We start from the raw sequence: 19397 nt of genomic DNA, 5'->3' as shown, positions 1-19397 counted from the left end.
AGTGCCGCCACCAGCCCAGGGCGTGATCCTGGAGACCCGGGATCGAGTCCCACGTTGGGCTCCCTGCATGGAGCCTGCTTCTCCCTCTGCCTGTCTCTCTCTTTCTGTTTCTAATAAATAAATAAAATCTAAAAAAAAAATATCATTCCACTATCATAGAAAAATAATATGGAATGGGGAGATATGATAGGAGTTAGGTTAGATACAAGACTAGGTATGAAGTGGTAAGGTACAAAGTGGCAGTGAGAAGGTCATTGAAAAAAGAGAATTAATATGTGAGGCTAGCTCATCTGCTCACATTTTTTAAAGATTTTATTTATTTATTCATGAGAGACACAGAGAGAGGCAGAGACATAGGCAGAGGGAGAAGCAGACTCCCTGCAGGACCCCTCCCAGGACCCCGGCATCATGCCTGAGCAGAAGGCAGACACTCAACCACTGAGCCACCCAAGTGGTGGTCTGCTGGTCTGCTCACATTTTAAATCCAGCTCCACACAATGCTCTACCATCACTGCTGCCAGGACTGGACTGCACTGCAGCAACTCCCGCATCCTCCCACCCCCAACTCCTACCCTCCCACCTACAACTCTGCCACCACTGAGGGCACGAACAAGTACAGCAATACAGAGAAATTCGAAGAGGGATTCAAGATCAATGCAAGCAAAAATCAGCAGAATGATGGGTTTTAGAACCAAAAGAACAACTGGATGGCAAATTGATAGACCCCAAAAGGGCCAAAGCTTTAAAAGGAAAAGAACCCCCAAAGAAGGTTTCTATGGGTGGACTGAGCCCAGATGCTTCTGAAGAACAAATTAAAGAATATTTTGGAGCCCTTTGAAGAGAATGAAAATATTGAACTTCCCATGGATACAAAAACAAATGAAAGAAGAGGATTTTGTTTTATTACATATACAGATGAAGAGCCAGGACAGAAACTGTTAAAGAACAGATTATCAGGGGATCCCTGGGTGGCTCAGCAGTTTAGCACCTGCCTTTGGCCCAGGGTGTGATCCTGGAGTCCTGGGATCGAGTCCCACATCAGGCTCCCTGCATGGAGCCTGCTTCTCTGCCTCTGTGTGTGTGTGTCTCTCATGAATAAATAAATAAATAAAACCTTAAAAAAAAAAAAAAAAAAGAACAGATTATCATTAAACTGGTCCTGGGGAGTGTGAAACTAAAGTTGCGCAACCCAAAGATGTGTATAGGCAGCAACAGCAACAACGAAAAGGAGGAAGAGGGGCTGCAGCTGGTGAACCAGGTGGTACTAGGGGTTGTGGACAAAGTTGGGGCCAAAACTGGAACCAAGGATTTAAAAACTACTATGATCAAGGGTATGGAAATTACAATAGTGCCTATGGTGGTGATCAAAACTATAGTGGCTATAACAGCTATGATTATAGTGGGTATAACTAGGGGAACTATGAATATGGACACGGATATGCAGACTCTAGTAGCCAACAGAGCACTTATGATAAGGTGTCTTAAGGGGGTGGCAATCACCAAAATAATTACCAGCCATAGGAGGATGTTGGAGAAAACAGTGGGAACTTCATTGCAGGCTGTGTATCACCTTGACCACATCTATCTCTGGGGGTCACACATTGCAGGCAAGCACAGGCATACATCAGAAAACTATGTCCTGTGGAGATTGCTAAACTAACCCATCTTGCAAGATGACATTGAAGATTGGTCTTCTGTTGACCTAAGATGATTATTTTGGTTTTCTTTTTGAAAGATCTATTTATTTATTTATTCATGATAGACAGAGAGAGAGAGAGAGAGAGAGAGAGAGAGAGGCAGAGACACAGGCAGAGGGAGAAGCAAGCTCCATGCCGGGAGCCCAATGTGGGACTCGATCCCGGGACTCCAGGATTGCGCCCTGGGCCAAAGGCAGGCGCCACACTGCTAAGCCACCCAGGGATCCCCGATTATTTTGTAAAAGACTTTCTAGTGTACAAGACACAACTGTATCCAACTGTATATAACCACCAGTTAGTTTTCTTTGTTTTTACTTTGTCTTTTGCTATCTGTGTTAAGACTTGATGTAGATGTGTGTTTATAAAAATTTCATTTGTATAAACATACTATTTATTTGTATAGCATGATTTCATGTTAAACCTCAAATACATGCTTCTTTATGTGGAAAATATATATATATGAGGCTATCTATATTGATTTGCACAGAATTCCCACATAGAATAAAAGGCTAAGGGAAGAAAAATTAAGGAGTATGGGAAGTGAGGAGTTTGAGCCCACTCACAAGAAAAGACACGTAAAACAAGGTTAAAGGTTAAAGAGGCATTGATTTTTAGGGCAGCCTGGGTGGCTCAGCGGTTTAGCTCCGCCTTCAGCCCAGGGCGTGATTCTGGAGATCTGGGACCCAGTCCTATGAGTCCCATGTCGGGCTCCCTGCATGGAGTCTGTTTCTCCCTCTGCCTGTCTCTGCCTCTCTCTCTCTCTCTATGCCCCTCATGAATAAATAAATTAAATCTTTAAAAAAGAAAAAGAGAGACATTGATTTAAATCCTTAGCCTAATCATAGTCCAAAAGATGATATCATCCTAAAAACAGAGATGTAAGGCAACAAGTATTTAAAACCTATAAAGTGAAAAATAAATAAATAAATAAATAATAAATGAAAAACCTATAAAGTGCTCACTACAAAAGGTACAATCAGGGTCCATAAAACAGTGTGCAAAACTATAAGTATGGTGAAAAGAGAAAAATCTGCAAAAATAAGATAAATTAATGAGAATTTTTTGGCTATATCTTGGAATGGAAAAGGGGTCAGATTAAGAACTAAAGGGCAGCCCGGGTGGCTCAGCGGTTTGGCGCCGCCTTCAGCCCAGGGCATGATCCTGGAGACCTGGGATCGAGTCCCACGTCAGGCTCCCTGCATGGAGCCTGCTTCTCCCTCTGCCTGTGTCTCTGCCTCTCTCTCTTTCTGTGTGTGTCTCTCATAAATAAATAAATAAATAAATAAATAAATAAATAAATAAATAAATAAATAAAGGAAAAGGCAGGACTGATCAAGCCATCTCACTTCTTCATATTTTCATATTTTTCATACATACCAGGACACATTCTGTCAATAGAACATGTAGTCATTGATGTATAACTCCTATAAGCCCCTATAGAGTAAACCAGGCAAACAGATGGGAACAACTATAAGAAAAAGGCTCAGGTACAGTTCACACCACATCACTGAATCTTCATATTTCAGTAATGTAAAGGTAAATAAAACACCACTGGGTTCCCAGTCCTACTTGTAAGAAGCTGAAAGTTGGGGCATCTGGGTGGCTCTGTTGGTTAAGTGTCTGCCTTGGGCTCAGGTCATCATCTCAGGATCCTGGGATCAAGCCCTGAATCAGGCTCCCTTCAATGGAGAGCCTGCTTCTCTCTCTCCCTCTGCTCCTCCCCTTTCTTTGTACACCCTCTGTTCTCTCAAATAAATAAATAAAATCTAAAAAACAAAAACAAAAACAAAAAAACAAAAGCTGAAAGTTGTCACTCCACGTTAATAACAAATAAAAAGATGAACAAACTGAAAAATCAGATCCAAAAGAGAAGTGAAGTCATAGGGCAAAATGTTGCTCCTCAAACTGGAGGGACCAACAGCAAATACAGAGAACCACAACTTCCCAGAGCAACAAACTCTGCAGAAACCAATACCAGGGTGGGGAAACCTGAACTGTAATTTATGAATTGCGGGGTACTCAATGTGGATAACTCTGAGAGTTAAAAACTCCAGGGCAACCCAGTCACTGGAGGCTCCCACACACTTGTGAATTTTAACTCTTGGATCTCTATTATATTCTCACAGTGAATATCACAGAAAAATCCACACCTCTCCTCCACCATGTTTTTGGCAGGGGAAAGGGAAAAGGAACCACTTAAAAATACACCAGAGCATTCTGTTCTTAACAAGGTCTGTCTTTAGAAGGTTACTATTTAATCACAGCCTCACCTGCTAGGGTTTTAGCAGAGCCTACCTAACTAGCCTGGGGGAAGGGAAAGTCCCACGTCCAGCCCCCTCTAACCATCCTGTCTCACTTAAGGTATGGAGGGAGGAGGACTGGGCAGCACATTTGAGGTTCACAGTCCAAAGGCACAGGCACACTAAAAGACTGAGTCCAGATCATAAGATTATAAAATACTTCCCTTCTCCTCCACCCTACCATCACAGTATTAGAGGCCTACTCACAGCAGGTCCTTTTACCTTGTACATCATGCCCAGCTACCAAGCAAAAATTACAAGGTACACTAAAAAGCAAAAAATATAGGTGGAAGAGACACAGCCTCAGAACCAGACTCAGATACAGAATGGATGTTGGAATTATCAGATCAGGAATTTAAAATAGCTATCATTAATATGCTAAGAGCTCTGATAAGTAGACAGCATGTAAGAACAGATGGGCAATGTAAGCAGAGAGATGGAAATTCTAGGAAAGCACCAAAAAGAAATGTCAGAGATTAAAAAAAAAAAACAAAAAACAACCCTGAACACGGTTTTGTAACAAAAATGAACAATGCCTTTGTTGGACTTATTAGTAGACTGGACACAGCTGAAATGAGAATCTCTAAGTTTAAAGATACTTTAATAGAAACCTCCAAAACTGAAAAGCAAAGAGAAAATAAGACTGAAAAAATAAAAAGAACAAAATATCCAAGAACTGGGCACAAAAGATGTAACATATGCATAATGGGAATACCAGAAGAAATAAACAGAAGAAATATCTGAAACCATAATGATCAAGAATTTGCCCCCAAATTAATGTCAGACACTAAATCATATATCCAGGATGCTCAGAGATTACCAAACAGGATAAATCCCCCCCCCAAAAAACTACACCTAGTCATATCATTTTCAAACTACATAAAATAAGCCAGAGGATAAAAATATATTACCTACAGAGGAGCAAAGATGAGGAGGACGTGTGACTTCTCAGAAACCATGCAAGTAAGAATAAAGTGGAGTGAAATGTTGAGTGTTGACAGAAAAACCCACCAACCTAAAATTCTGTAGCTTACAAAATTATCTTTAAAAAATGAAGAAGAAATACTTTCTCAGACAGACAAAAATTAAGAGAATTCATTGCCAGTAGACCTGCCTTGCAAGAAAATTTAAGAGGCTCTTGAGAGAGAGGGAAAAGGATACATACCAGATACTTGAGCACTGGAGAAGTGAAGGCAAAATAAAAATTTTCATTTTTCTTTTTCTGATCCAACAGATAACAGTTTGTTCACAATAATAACAACACTGGAGGGGCACTTAAGTGGCTCAGTTGGTTAAGCATCTGCCTTCTGCTCAAGTCATGATCTCAGGGTCCCGGGATCAAGCTCCATGTCAGGCTCCCTGCTCAGCAAGGAGTCTGCTTCTCCTCTGCCTCTCCCCAGTGTTCATGCATGCTCTCTCTCTTAAATAAGTAAATAAAATTTTTAAAAATAATAATAACAATAACACTGGATTCAACTATATATGCTTCCATATGTATATATGTATAATTCTATATAAATAAAATTAATGGTAAGAATGATATAAGGGACAGGAGGGAAAATCAGGCTTATTTTGTTATGATAAAGCATTGTACTACCCATGAAGAAATATAGTATGAAAGTGGACTTGGATTAGGTGTAAATGTATACTATAATTTCTAATGCAAACACTGAAAAATGAAGCAAAATAGAAGTATACCTGATATGCTAAGAAGGAGTGAAAATGGAATCATAAAACAATCAATTAAAGCCACAAAAGGCAGAAAAGGGATCACAAATAGAAAATAGTAACAAATGTGGTAGCTATTAATCTAACTATATCAATAATCATTTTGAATGTCAACAGTCTGAATGCACTAATTAAAACAGAGATTGGGCAGCCCTGGTGGCGAAGCGGTTTAGCGCCGCCTGCAGCCCAGGGCATGATCCTGGAGATCCGAGATCGAGTCCCACATCGGGCTCCCTGCATGGAGCCTGCTTCTCCCTCTGCCCGTGTCTCTGCCTCTCTTTCTCTCTGTGTGTCTCTATGAATGAATAAATAAAATCTTAAAAAAAAAAACACAGAGATTGTCAGAGTGGATCAAAAAAAACATGACCCAGGAGAGGAGTGATGGCAGCAAAATGGCAGTAGAGGAATTTTGTTTCCTCCCAAAAGCACCAATCTGAACAGCTACGCATGTATGAAAACACTTTCTCAAGAGTCAAAGATTCCAGGTGATAGAACACAGAATCTGGGTGAAGCACAGAGGTAGGAAAAGATGCAGAGGATGATAGAAAATAAATTCACATTGTTCCTATCACCCATCCTCTAAGCCTGGATAGCCTAGGCCGAGAGACAGACCTTTCCCATACCAGAAGATAAGTAAAGTGACTACACAGTTTCACTGTGGACCCCAGAGCTAACCAGTCCCAGTCAATCCCTGCAGCCTTAGGTGGCTCTCTACAGTCTCTGTCCTACAAACCCAAGTCTCCAGATCACCTCAGTACCTTTAGGCTCCCAAGGCCCAGGGCTCCTGAAAGGATCCTAAGAACCCAGATCCTTGGCACAACCCAGCACTAGTCACCACCCATGGCTCTGGGTAGTTCCTAATAGTTTCCACAAACCCAGGCTCCAGGTGGGCACCCACAAACCCAGGGTCCTGGCTGGGCCCACTACAAGGCTGACTACCATAGACCCAGGCTTTCTGCCCATCCCAGCACCAGGCCAGCCTCTGTGACTCCAGGCCCCATACTAACCCCCAGTGTCATGCTGGCCCCTATGGATCTAGACTCCAGACAAGGTGCCACAGACCCAGGCTCCTAGCGTACCCCATCACCAGGCCAGCCTCCAAGGTCCCAGCCTTAACACTGGCTCCCAAGACCCAGGCTCATGCTCCATACTAGCACCAGTCTGGGCCTGCAGACCTAACCTCTAGGCTGGCCCCCAAGGCCCCACGTAACAGGATGACTCCTCCAACCCTAGTGCCAGGCTGGCCCCAGTGGTCACAGCCTCCAGGCTGGCTCCATGGAATCAGAAGGACTTTGGGTTTCAGATCTCCAGAAATCTAAGATAGTAAGCCACTGTTTTAAGCCACTAAATGTGTGGTGATTTGTTACAGCAACAATAGAAACTAATATAACATGCATATTGCCCTGGTAGTGCAGGACCCAAAAAGCCCACCAATCTGAATTTCCTCTCAAGAGGAACATCACCTAGGGAGCCTCAGTGAATGCCTCTCTACTAGAGCTGGAGAATTTCTGAGGAGGGAGAAGGCTCACTCACACTATGCCTCATCTGGGTCATGAGCACATCCTGACTTCTGGCAAGGATGGGGAGAGCTACTGAGGATGTCCCAAATGGTATGATGGTACCACTACTAAGTGATCTGGTCTGTATGCCCAAGACAGAACTGTAAACTCTAAGCAACTACAATATTTTGTGGGGCTTACAGAGAAACTGTAACTCAAGGGTGGGTCAGGTTGCAGTTTACCAGCAGAGAGGGAACATCAGAAGTGGTAATAACTAACCTGGGACTGTGGAGAAAGTGAAAATAAACTCCAGGCATGCAATTCTTGAACTTAAGCTAAGTAGGCAAGTAGACTTCTGTAGGGACTTTGGTGACAGATGAGATATATGTGGCCTACGAGCTCCCCAGGCACAAACCCTGCTTCTGTTTAGAGTGCTAATAAATGGGGGCTTCATGGCATGGCACAGATGAGAGCCCTCAGGCAGTGATTGTAGGAGAGAAGAGTATTTGGGGGGAATCCCACATGGCAAGGCCTCAGATTTGGGGGCTATCCAGGCAGGGAGAATTTGAAAATGGCAGAATTTCAAGAAGGTCAGGCTGTGCCTTTTTATTGAAAAGGCAGAGTTGAGGAGTGGTACACAATATAGTGAGAAAGGAAAAAGCCATCTGCCTAGCCAGCTAAGGCAACTGAACCTATCCTTTAGGTTCTCCCTCCCATGCACAGATCCATCCTAACCTGGGCAAGGTTACAGTGATAACAATAACACTTCTTAGAGTGGATGGAAGGGAAAGCTGATACTGGTGAGAAGTGGAATCATCCCTCAGGTCCACCTAACTTTCCGATTCACTTGGTGAGAGGAAAACAGGTTCTCATAAAAGGTGGTCCTTTTCAGCCTGGGCTAGCCTAACACTCAGGTCATACCTCTGAAAACAGATTACAGTTGACACTTGAACAACAGGGGGTTTAGGGGCACCAACCCTTCACACAGTTGAAAATCTTGTTTAACTTCTGACTCCCTCAAAATATAACTATTAGTAGCCTACTGCTGACTAGAAGCCTTAATGATAATATAAGCAGTCAATAATGCATACTTCATGGGTTACATGTATTGGAAGCTGTATTCTTACAATAAAGTAAGCTAGAGAAAAGAAAATGTTATTAAGAAAATCATAAGATACATTTACAGTATTTATCAAAAAATTTATCAAAATTTATCAAAAGAAAATCTGCATGTAAGTGGACCCCCATAGTTCAAATCCATGTTCCTTAAGGGTCAACGATATTTTATTATTTTTTATTTTTTTTAAATATTTTTTTCTTTATTTATTTATGATAGTCACAGAGAGAGAGAGAGAGAGAAGCAGAGACACAGCCAGAGGGAGAAGCAGGCTCCATGCACCGGGAGCCCGACGTGGGATTCGATCCCGGGTCTCCAGGATCGCGCCCTGGGCCAAAGGCAGGCGCCAAACCACTGCGCCACCCAGGGATCCCTCAACGATATTTTATATCAATAGAAATGCCTCCTTTGCTGGGATGATTGCTAATGAAACCCTTTGAGAACATGGAAGTATCCAAAAGGTTTGGATTTGCCAGTGTAAGTAATAGTCTCCAATGGGTAATAGTTGGAATGTTATGGGTAGAAGCTTATTCTCATCAGCTTGAAATGCTATTAAGGATCCTATATGAAGGCCCAATGATTTTCATTAGATAGAGCAGAGTGTACAAATGAGCCAAATCAATCACAGGTGGGCACAACTGGGTGTCTGATCCAATCCTGGAGCAGACAAAAGAGTGTAGATAATAGATGTTCATAGAGGACTGCAAGAGTCAGAGCCCAAATTCCAACAACCAGTTCTGAAGTTGAACCAAGGGCCTGAGGAAGTAGGTAGGTACAGGAGGCCAGAGCAGGGTTCAGATGTGGAACACCTTCTAGGAATGTAATCACAAGATTACTTTCTTCTAAATCATTGGTTTTTTGATATAGCTGGCATGGAACTATAAAGTGACTTTTGCTCAAGGACTTCCTAAAGGCCCTGCCAGACATTTGACAAACAGATGATAAGTATATTCCTTCTAGACATTTGACAAACATGTGATAAGCATATCCACAGTATGATTAGTGGCCATTAGCTCACACGTTCTGCATTTGCTTACTCCTCTCAAACTGTAAGGCCTCATCTCTTCTGTATCTCTAGGAGAAATACACGTTGACTCTAAGATCATTTATATTTCCACGAGCTGATAGTGCTTTGCTATCTACAGATTTTGATCTCTTTGTACATTCCTATCTCATTTTATTCTCCCTTGGGAGTTTTTTTTTAATATTTTATTTATTCATTCATGAGAGACACAGAGAGAGAGAAAGGCAGAGACACAGGCAGAGGGAGAAGCAGGCTCCATGCAGGGAGCCTGACATGGGACTTGATCCCGGGTCCCCAGGATCACATCCTGGGCCAAAGGTGGCGCTAAACTGCTGAGCCATCCGAGCTGCCCTCCCTTGAGTTTTTTTTATCTAGATTCTACAGCAGGAGCTACAGAAGTAGTCTTCTCTGATTTGGGCAGGAACTTTCTACACTTTGAATCTAGAGTCGGGCTTTAATAATATATGAGAATTTGAAAAATGGTCCAAAGGGAGCACTAGGGTGGCTCAGTGGATTAAGCATCTGACTTTGGGTCAGGTCATGATTGCAGGGTCCTGGGATCTGCCTGGCATTGGCCTTGCGTCAGCCTTGCATCAGTCCCACATGGGCCCATGTGGCTCTAAACTCAATAGCAAGTCTGCTTCTCCCTCCCTCTGCCCCTCTCCCAACTCCTGCATGCACATACTGTCAAATAAATCAATAAAATCTTAAAAAAAAAAAAAGAATGACAAAAAGAATAACAACTTTAAAAGACTTAACTTTTAGAAGAAAATAACCTTGATGCAAGGGAGAATTTTTTAAATAAGACCCCAAACATACGAACTATAAAGTAAAAAGATTAGTAAAAAGCCATATTTAAGAAAATAACATCTCTACAGAAAAATAAGAGAAATTATGATTGTTTCTCAAAAACTAAATTTTCAGAGACTGTGAAATGACTGCACCAGGGTGGCTACAAAATCCACAACACAGTAAATGTACTGGCTTTGTTACTGAGTGTGCTATGAAATTACTTTATCCATTTTCACCAGCAACTTTTTGACTGGGATTTGATAATGGCACTATAGTGAAGAAATGGTGTGTATACACAAGACACAATGATAGTGGTCAGTTTTGCTTTGTTTTGCTTTTCTCTACAAAGGACAAACCAAAAAATAGGTTTCACGTGAGGAACAATGCTCTGATAGGAAAACAGCTATCGAAATGGCTTTCTGAAGGAAATTGCCAGATTTACTGTGCTCTTTTTCTTATCATGAGAACATACTCCCCCCTGCCCCCGTAGAGCATTGAGGCTCTAGAAAAATCTTCTGCTCTCCTCTAAGACAAATATTCTTGCCTGCTCTTGAAACACATGTGTAACTTCTAGTTTATTCCCTAAATGAGTAGCTCTTAAATAGTGATTTGCATTAGAATCATCTGCAGAGGGGATCCCTGGTGGCTCAGCGGTTTAGCGCCTGCCTTTGGCCCAGGGCGCGATCCTGGAGTCCCGGGACCCAGTCCCACTTCAGGCTCCCGGCATGGAACCTGCTTCTCCCTCCTCCTGTCTCTGCCCCTCTCTCTATGTCTATCATAAATAAATAAATCTTTAAAAAAAAAAAAAAAAAGAATCATCTGCAGAATCTAGGAAAAAAGTTCACATCTTGGACCCAATCCCAGGGACGTTGATTTAGTGGGTTTGGCTGCAGCCCTGGCATCTACATTTTTAAAATTTATATTCCCCAAGTGATTCTGGTATGAAGCCCTGATTGAAAACAACTCCTACAGACCTTTGGACTCCTATGATTAAGCATTTTGTTTTTTACCACTCTGTACCTCAGTCCTTATGACTGATCCCCGCCCTTATGTTTTTCACCTATTTGCTCACTTGACTCTCCCATGTCCTCGATCAGTAACCCAATACTTATATGTAAATCAGATTAACAAATAATGTGTACAGCAAGCAGGCAGCCTGTTAGCACCAACTTGCTGGCTTATAATAATGAAATGGAAAGACTGAGAAGATGAGAAAATGCTAAGAGAAAGAATGACAGAGTGCTTGAAAGCATATGAAGAAGAGAGACCTAAAAGAGGAGACAATGAAACAGCACTTGTCATATGGGAAGAAGTGTCTAAAATCTAGCCCTCCTCCCTTTATCCTTTTGTAGAATATTACCTATAGCATAATCTCTGCACCAGCTGTCTCCTTCCCAACAGCTTCCCTGTTGGTTGTCTAATCTCAGTGGAATTGATACAAAATTTCTCTTATTTCTCTTTCTGGGAGCAAAGAAGACAAACTCCTCTTTCTCAGATTACTTTGTAATTTTTTATAATTTTTTTTTTAATTTTTTTATGATAGGCACACAGTGAGAGAAAGAGAGAGGCAGAGACATAGTCAGAGGGAGAAGCAGGCTCCATGCACCGGGAGCCTGACGTGGGATTTGATCCCGGGTCTCCAGGATCGCGCCCCGGGCCAAAGGCAGGCGCTAAACCGCTGCGCCACCCAGGGATCCCAGATTACTTTGTAATTACTTCCACTAATGCACTGCATTTTTTGAAATGTCTAGCTATGCCCCTGAAAGTTTTTTTTCCTCCAACCTCTCTCACCGGCTAAACTCCTTGAAGCGTAAATCACCTTCCTTTCCTGCTTACCACCTTCTCAAGTTAGCACAGGAATTTTAGACATATCATACTCTAATTTTTGACACACATGATTGGATAAGCAAGATTACAGTGTTGAAAAGAGATATTCAGGGAGATGTTTCTTCATTGGGATCACTGGTTATGGTTCCAAGATGTCTAAAAACTGTTTCAATTGCCCTCAAGGATAATCTTCTTTTGCCTCTAAAATAAACAACTCCATTGACTAGGGCAAACATTGGGCTTGAATTCTTGATACTTATTCTTGGTTTGACAAAGACCTTTATGTTTATTAAAAAAAAAAAAAAAGGCCTTAACTAGCTATGGGCAACACATGAAAGAAATTTCTAAGAACCTTCTAAGAATTTTATCAAATTTTAACATTACTATGAACATCTTGTCTCCAAAATATTTGAGTATAATAAATCCATGTGAGTGGGTTTGAGTTAGGCCATTAAAATGAATAAGTCAGACTTAAGGATATAAGTAACCATCCTACTAGCTATAGAAGCCTAGGTTGCAAGTAAGGCTGTATGGAAAAGCCTACTTATATCAACTTTAATCTCTAAGAAAAATCATCTCCAACTTTAGTGTCTAGGCCTCTTTCCAACTTGGTTCTTAAATAAGTTTTGGAATTCTGGGGACATATAAATATTTGTAGAATTAACTACTGGGACACTATTTATCCTACTTAGTCTATATCACAACCAAAGATGATACTCCCATGAGCGATTGTGTTTCAATCATTGTCAATCAGGGATCCCTGGGTGGCACAGCGGTTTGGCGCCTGCCTTTGGCCCAGGGCGCGATCCTGGAGACCCGGGATCGAATCCCACGTCGGGCTCCCGGTGCATGGAGCCTGCTTCTCCTTCTACCTGTGTCTCTGCCTCTCTCTCTCTCTCTGTGACTATCATAAATAAATAAAAATTTAAAAAAAAAATTAAAAAAAAATCATTGTCAATCAATCATGATCTAGTTCCTCTGTTGCCACACAGAGACTTGAGTTCTTATCCTTCTTCTCTGTCAGTTATTTTGGTTAATAGTTGAAAGAAGTAGAATAAGAGTAGGTATTTCCCTTCTAAGCGATTCTCTAAATACAGAAACTTCACAAACTTGCTTAGCTGGCATTCCAAGAGTTAATAGGTCAACATATATTTATCAAGTGTCTGCTATGTGCCAAGCACTGAGGATTCTATGGAAATCAACACAGATAGAACACCTGCCCATCCAAAGAGAGAAGGAGGCTAGAACTCCTGGTGTACATATTCTACTGGAAGAATGCTTCTGTGGTCTGTGCTTACTTGTTTGCTGAGGATGTGTTAGACTTCTTTTGAGCTAGCTATTTACTCAAAAAATTCTACTCATACATTACCTAGAGTAATAATTTCTTACTGCAAAGTCAAATCTAAATCTGCAGTTTTCTCCACTTCCTCTTTATATATATATATAAATATATATATAGCATCTTACATATATACATAATATATATAAATATATATACAACATTGGTTAGTTTTATAGGTTTTCATCATAGAGATTACTTAAATTACAGAATCCTTACACATTCATGACTCTTTCTTTAATAACAGACTATAAAATAAATTTTGTCTGTGAGCACATTTTTAAGTGAGCAAACCAGCAGTAAAACCAGGAGTATTTTTTTGTTTTTCATTTTCATGTTTCTGATCTCCAACTCTTTTCCAAAAAAAAAAAAAAAAAGTAGTCAACACAAAACCACAGATATAAAGAAGCTAAGTCCTGAAACAAATTGGATGGGCCCCCAATGCCATCATACTTCTATTATGTGACTTCTGTACCCTATCTTACCTAAGTCATTTAACTTTCAGTTTCATAATCTAATAATTCTGGTTTCATTGTTCTTCTTAACTTCTTAAATGCTTGCCCAGAAAAGCCTCTGCCTATTTAAGCACATTTGAGCCTTACCCAACATTAATAAGTTCAATAACAAGGTGAGATGTTTAGATTCCACTTTTCCTCACTGCTTTTGTAAAAATACACACACACATATATATATACAATACATATATACACATATATATTGCATTTACCAGTTCATTATAAAGGAATATGATAAAGGATACAGATGGAACAGATGTAGAAGATGAGGTATGTGGGAAGGGGCACTGAGCTTCCATGCCCTCTCTGGGAATGCCACTCTTGTAGCACCTCCACGTGTTCACCAACCTGGAATCTCTGTAAGAATATTTTAAGAGCAGATTGAAAAGGGGGTAGTAATTATGTATTTAAAAAAAATACAAACAGGGCAGCCCGTGTGGCTCAGCAGTTTAGAGTCGCCTTCAGCTCAGTGCATGATCCTGGAGACCCGGGATCCAGTCCCACGCTGGGCTCCCTGCATGAAGCCTGCTTCTCCCTCTGCCTGTGTCTGCCTCTCTCTCTCTGTGTGTCTCTAATGAATAATAAATAAAATCTTAAAAAAATAACAACCATAAGGAGACATCCATACATATGTGTGTATATTTTTTATATGTGTATATTAAAAGGTAAGTTTCAGGGTTTTATCTTGACAGACCAGAAATTAAATTATTTAATTATAGCATTTAAAGTAACCAAACACCTCCCCACAAACATAATTTGGGAGAATATTTAAGTAAGGCTATAAACCTGGGCTAAGTTAAATGCTGGAAAAAATAAGAAATACGGCTACTCTAAAAAAGCTATGCCACAGTTGCTTATATCAGTTCCAATTGAATAAAAGTAAGTTTTAACAGCCTGATAGCTAGTAGGCAATTCTGTTTTAGTCAATCATTCAAAAACCATTTACAGGGGCCCCTGGGTGGCTCACCGGTTGAGCATCTGCCTTCAGCTCAGGTCTTGATCCTGGGGTCCTGGGATGGAGTCTCTCATCAGGGACTCCCTCTACAGGGACTCCCCTACAGGGAGCCTGCTTCTCCCTCTGCCTATGTCTCTGCCTCTCTGTATAAAATCTTAAAAAAAAACCAAACACACACATTTATGGAACATCTAAAAATACAAAGATTAACTTTGTAAAGAATTAGCCTTAACCTTGTATAAATTCATATATTACATGGTTATCAATGCTCTTAAATTGTTCTATTTTATGGATGGATTTTATATACCTACATAGTTTAATATACAGTAGTGACTTTTAAATTTGTTTTAGAAAAATACTATTAGATATTATTCACCATTTCCACATAACCAAAATATATACTTTATGACTTATTTCATGCTTTTTCTTGATAACATTAATGTATTTTTTTATAGAAATTTTGAGAACTGTTCTACAAAGAAAAAAATCCTGTGTATTTTTTACCACTCAGATATACTCTTGGCATTTTCTTTTCTTTTTAAAGATTTTATTATAATGGAGAGGATGATGACAACTCCTTCAGGAAGAGAGATTGAGGGATCTCTGGGTGGCTCTGTGGTTGAGCATCTCTGCCTCTGGCTCAGGGTGTGATCCTGGAGTCCTGGGATTGAGTCCCACGTCAGGCTCCCTGCATGGAGCTTGCTTCTCCCTCTGCCTGTGTCTCTGCCTCTCTCTCTGTCTCTCATGAATAATAAATAGAAAAAGAAAGAAAGAAGGAAAGAAAGCAGTAAAGAAGAAAGAAAGAAAGAAAGAAAGAAAGAAAGAAAGAAAGAAAGAGAAAGAAAGAGAGAGAAGATGGAACTAGATAATTTGTTAAGGCTTTAGATTTTAGATCTTTAGACCTATAATCAAATTATTTTCTTGTAGCTGCTTCTCTCATTTGAAATATTTCTTCATCTTCAGATAATAGAATGATAGAAAATAATGGAACTTTAGAACTAGGAAGGCTGTTAGAGGCTGTCTGACTCAATTCCTCTTCCTTATTGTAATGGAGTAAGGACTTCAGTTCATTGTCTTATCCCTCTTCTTTGGCCCTATAAGTAATCCAGTCCCATTAGCACTTCCTTTGTAATGTCCCTCAGGCTGTTCCTACTTTTTTCATTATCATCGCTCCAAAGTACATGTTTTTATTTCCTAGTGTGTAGGTTCTTTCCAAAGTCATCTGCTTTTCTTGCCTTCAGTCTCTTTCTCAACTAATCCTGGGAAAGCTTCCAGGTTACATATCCAAAAACAATGTGATCATTACGACACATTCCCTTCAAAACATATTTAATGGTTTTACTGTGGTCAGAGGATAAGGCAAGACCCAAACTCTAAACCTAACCTAAAGAACCTCTTAGGGATGCCTGGGTGGATGAGCCGTTGAGCATCTGCCTTTGGCCCAGGGTGTGATCGCAGGGTTCTGGGATTGAGTCCCATGTTGGGCTCCCTGCAGGGAGCCTGCTTCTCCCTCTGCCTGTGTCTCTGCTTCTCTCTCTCTCTCTCTGTGTCTCTCATGAATAGATAAATAAAATATTTTTTAAAAAAATAAAGAACCTCTTAGAGGCTAGCTTTAACTTCCCTTTCCAGGTATATCTTCAAGTATTCTCCTAAAAATCAAAACTCCATATTTACTTAGTTGAATCTTTATACTTTCTAAACAAATATCCTTTTAGCCTTGAGATAATATATTCAGAAGATTTAAAAACAAAATAGCCAGGTTCAAGGGGAAAAAAAGAAGGCAGTTAAGAGTGAAGATGGAGAACAAAGGTGAAGCGAGAACAGGAAGAGAATGTATGACTTTTCTATGGTTTCTTTCTGCTCATTTTTCTCCTTAGTTTTCAGAACCTTTAACGAATCCTTAGCTTACTTTTCAAATCATACATTTTTGTATCTTTGCACAAAGACTACTAAGATGATGGGAAGGCATCTAAAGTTGCCAGACCAAAAAAACAAAAACAAAAACAAAAAACAAAACAGTTAAATGCAAGGCAAAATCAAGGCTTTACAAAGGACAGGTGCCTGTCATATTCAGTGGAATATCATATATATATATATAAAGATTTTATGTATTTATTCATGAGAGACACACACAGAGAGGCAGAGACACAGGCAGAGGGAGAAGCAGGCTCCATGCAGGGAGGCCCATGCGGGACTTGACCCCGGGTCTCCAGGGTCACGCCCTGGGCTGAAGGCAGGCGCTCAACTTTGAGCCACCCGGGCTGCCCCGGAATATCCTAAACATCTTAGACTTGAAGAGAAATTCGACTCCAAAAGATTAATGCAAGTACAGGGTTTCTTCGAGTTTCAAAGTGGAGCTCTGCACGCGCGCCGCCTTCATTGCAAGCTCAGCAAGCTTCCCAGCACCGAAGGGGTTTCTTCCCAGCCCCCGAGGGCTGGACACGTGGTCTCCCCCACGGCGGGACCGCAGGTGTCCCTTTCCACGTGGGCGCACGTTCTATCCAGATGCAGCCCAGGCCCCGGCTTGGGAAGGTCAAGGTCACACACAGGCCTCGGCGACCGACGGGGAAAGCAGGATTCTGACCCGGATCTGATTTTTAAACTCTTTGCCATAAAATGACTAGTCACACCGACGTATGAACCAGCGGATCACAAGACGCTGGGCGTTAAGCTGAAAAAAACCAGAGGCTTCCAATTCCGTCTGAATTTACCGCGAGGAAGACGAGCCTAGCAGGGTCCCCGCGGCAGCCGCCATGTTGGGAGCGCCGCGGCCGGAAGTGTCGGCGGCGAGCGGCTGGGAGGCGGCGGCGCGGGGTGGAGCCGGGGATCTGTGTCCCCACCCCTCCCCCTCCCCCTCCCCCTCCCCCCGCCCCCCCACATCCCGGCTGCCGGGGGCGGAGCCTCAGGGCGGGACCGGGGACCCTGCGGCTCGGAGCCCTGCGGCGGGGGCGGGGCCTCGCGGCGGGGGCGGGGCCTCGCGGCGGGGGCGGGGCCTCGCGGCGGGGGCGGGGCCTGGAGGCGGGACCCGCGGCTGCGAGGCTCGGAGGTGCCCAGGCGGCGCGGCTTGAGGCCTGGGGCGGGGGCGGGGCCTAGGGGCGGGGCGGGGCCCGGTGGAGGGGCGGGGCGTAGGAGCGGGCGCGGGGAGGAGCTGACCCGGTCCCCGCGCTCCTGCACCTCGCTTTCTCGGAACGTGACAGAGCTGCTGTAGCCGGCCGCCAGCGGCCCGCAGCTCTCGGTGGAGAGAGCTGGGGTGGGAGATGACGGTGATTTCCTCCCTGCTCGGCCCATCACGAGCATCGACTCCCTTCTTGCGGCCTCGGGGCTGCAGACGTAGCAGGTGAGATGGGGCCCCCGGGGGCGCACCCGCCCCGCCCCGGCTCGGCCTGGCGTACCCTGGATGCCCCCATCCTCGCCCCGCGGGCCTGGGCGGGGGGAGGGCAGTGCCCCGCCCTTAGCACCCGGCGTGCAGCCCGCTGCCGGAGCCTACCCGCTGTTAGGACCCCGGGAGCCACCCAAGAAGACTTAGCCTAGGGGAAGGGACCGCTCGTCCCCTCCAGTGACAAGCGCCAGAGCCCAGTTTGAGGAGCGCCTCCTTGCACGGCCACGCGTGTCATTCTCGGACTCTGCCTTTTATCCCGAGGGGGCGGCCTCAGTATCTGCCCTCCTGGGAGCTCCTGCCCCGGTACCTGGAGCGCTGCACCAAATTTTATCCCTTGCCTCTTTTTGGAGCATGTCAGGTACCGTGACGTTGTGACCCCCACGCCCCGGGGGAGCTGAGACCAACTTTCGATCCCAGGCGCAGACCCCAGGCGGCCTTTCGGCTGCCACCGCTGGCTGCCCGGGCCCTGGGTGGCAGCCGGTCTCGGGGCAGGCTGTTTGGTTAAGGACGCTCCGCATCCTTATCTTGGAGGGCCAAAGTCTGCCCCTGCCGACGCGGGAAGAGGCCGTGCATGGCTCCCACCCGAGGTCTCTAGGGAGGACATTTGGTCCTCTGCAGGTAGGTGGGAGTGGGCGGGTGGTGTGACTGCTGATGTGCAAGATGCTGTAATAATACCAGGCTGTGTTAGGTTTGTTCCCCCGCAGGGTAATGGATATTGGCTGTTTGAGGACAGGCTAAGAGTTTAAAGCTTTACTCTGCAATAAATCAGAACCCTCTTCCCCATTTTCACTTAACAGGGGGTGGCTGTTTACGGTTTCAGTGGTTCCTTCGTGTTATCGCCACCAACTGTCAGTGGCTGGCAGCCCTTTGTATGTAGCATTTCTCTCCTCCTCATCCCACTAAGCGGCCACCGGCCACCGAGCAGTCTTTTTTATTGGGGCAGGTCAACTTGTGCCATTAGCAACTCTTGTTTTTAACGAGATGAAAAGACTGGATACAATTTTTTAAAAACTTCCATTGCTTGTGGTTCCTGTTCATGTTCACAGAATGCTTTAAAAAGCTTATACTCTTCCCTATTGGGGGCACACACACACAAAAAAGAGAGAGAGAGATGAGAACCCTTTGTAAGTGCTATTTTGGTTGTTTCGACATTCCCTCTATTGACAAGTATTGCTTTTATACTGTTGAGGAACATTAAAAGAATCTTTCCGGGATGGGACAGGTT

General features: G+C 43.2%; 1 protein-coding gene, 1 long non-coding RNA gene and 1 pseudogene across 5 annotated transcripts in view; 2 read left to right on the top strand and 1 right to left on the bottom strand.

Moving 5' to 3' along the window:
* Positions 1 to 497: 497 nt before the first annotated feature.
* On the top strand, positions 498 to 1521 carry LOC112916562 (heterogeneous nuclear ribonucleoprotein D-like pseudogene; annotated as a pseudogene).
* An 8602-nt stretch (positions 1522 to 10123) lies between these two features.
* Positions 10124 to 17560, bottom strand: LOC140598187 (uncharacterized). Its single transcript, XR_012000328.1, has 3 exons — positions 14806 to 17560; positions 14084 to 14195; positions 10124 to 10187 (listed from the first exon to the last, which is right to left on the bottom strand). It is a non-coding gene; the product is annotated as an uncharacterized lncRNA (long non-coding RNA).
* Positions 17561 to 17884: 324 nt separating this feature from the next.
* Positions 17885 to 19397, top strand: part of GPR155 (G protein-coupled receptor 155) — a 43583-nt gene continuing 42070 nt past the window's right edge. The window contains exons 1-2 of one of the 4 annotated variants that reach the window (XM_025994009.2): positions 17903 to 18130; positions 18590 to 18790. The gene's annotated coding sequence lies outside the window, so the exon portion shown is untranslated. Of the gene's footprint in view, positions 18131 to 18589; positions 18791 to 19397 lie in introns of all 4 variants that reach the window. The other 3 variants (XM_072751973.1, XM_025994008.2, XM_025994010.2) reach the window with 3 other exon arrangements.

The sequence above is a fragment of the Vulpes vulpes genome, chromosome 3 (assembly GCF_048418805.1).
Source record: "Vulpes vulpes isolate BD-2025 chromosome 3, VulVul3, whole genome shotgun sequence".
Classification (NCBI taxonomy): domain Eukaryota; kingdom Metazoa; phylum Chordata; class Mammalia; order Carnivora; family Canidae; genus Vulpes; species Vulpes vulpes.
Note: the sequence above shows the minus strand (reverse complement) of the source record. Positions and strands in the feature narration are given on the sequence as shown.